Raw genomic sequence first — 1,345 nt, 5'->3', positions numbered from 1 at the left:
GTAGGACTGAGTCAATTAAAAATAAGATATTGACAGAAATAACACTTACTCTTAATATTCTTCGAAATATGATCCTCCTACATCCACACACCGCTGCCAGCGGGATTTCCAGTTTCCATACGTTTCCTGGAAGGCGAAAACTGGAATGCTGTTAAGCTGTCTCGTCACGGCCTGTTGTAATGCTTCCACCGAGCCGTGATGATGCCCTTTCAGGGTGGTTTTTAGGCGAGGGACGAGGAAAAAGTCTGGTGGGGCAAGGTTGGGACTGTAGGGTGGCTGAGCCAAGGTCGCGATGTTATGTTGGGCCAGATACGCCACCACTCGGAAGGCTGTGTGGCTCGGAGCATTGTCATGAAGCAGTCGTCAGGAGTTGGCGATGGCTGGGAGGACGCGGACGATGCGTTTCCTCAGCCGTTCCAGGACCTGGGGATAAAAAAACTGCATTGACAGTCTGTCCGAGTGGAACAAATTCCCTGTGGATCACTCCCTGTGAATCGAAAAAGCAAATGAGCATGCTTTTCATTTTTGATTTCGTAATGCGCGCCTTTTTGAGGCGTGGGGAATTTCGGGTGTGCCATTTTGCGCTTTGACGTTTGGTCGCAGGGTCATACTCAAATGTCCACGTCTCGTCCCCAGTCACCACATTGTCCAACAAGTTTGGATTTTCACTCACTTCTTCGAGAAGGTCCTGGCAGATCTGTTTGTGAACGTCCTTTTGCTCGCCTGTCAGCACTCGAGGCACAAATTTTCCTCATTTGCAATTGTTCGTGCACAATTTCGTGAACTTGGGTTTTAGCAATGCCAAGTTCATCGGCAATCATGCGAACAGTTAATCTTCGTTCACTGTCCAGCAAATTCTTCACTCTTGCAACATTTTCCTTCGTTTTGGAGCTCGAAGGTCGTCCTGAACGTGCAGAGTCTTCAACTTCTTCTCTCCCCTCCTTAAACACCTTGTGCCACTCAAACACACTCGATCTTCCAATGGCGTTATCACCGTACGCCGTCTTGATCATTTTATGAGTCTCTTTCCCAGTTTGACCGAGCTTCACGCAAAATTTGATGGCGTAACGCTGTTCCAAATGATTGGCCATGACGCAGCGTGACGAGGTTCACTCGCATAGGTTACGATGACGAGTGATCTTTACCCTGCTATGGCTGGCAGCCGACTGGCGCTGCTTCCTATCTTTCCTTAGACCCACCTGAACAAACAACAGGTGGAGTAAGCGCCGTCAGTCTGTAAAAAGAAAAGAAAAATCAGTCCTACTACTTTAAGGACTGACCCTGTACAAAAACGCATTCAAGAACGTCGCACCAATTGTCGAAAACTTTATGTAATGTCGGGTGA

The 1,345-nt window shown here is 48.0% G+C and overlaps 1 pseudogene; it reads right to left on the bottom strand.

Moving 5' to 3' along the window:
- Window positions 1-665: 665 nt before the first annotated feature.
- LOC145674219 (protein GVQW3 pseudogene) lies at window positions 666-1,091 on the bottom strand (annotated as a pseudogene).
- Between the last annotated feature and the right edge of the window lie 254 nt (window positions 1,092-1,345).

The sequence above is a fragment of the Thermobia domestica genome, chromosome 17 (assembly GCF_964235325.1).
Source record: "Thermobia domestica chromosome 17, izTheDome1.hap1.1, whole genome shotgun sequence".
NCBI lineage: Eukaryota > Metazoa > Arthropoda > Insecta > Zygentoma > Lepismatidae > Thermobia > Thermobia domestica.
This window is presented reverse-complemented; position numbering and strand designations above follow the sequence as displayed.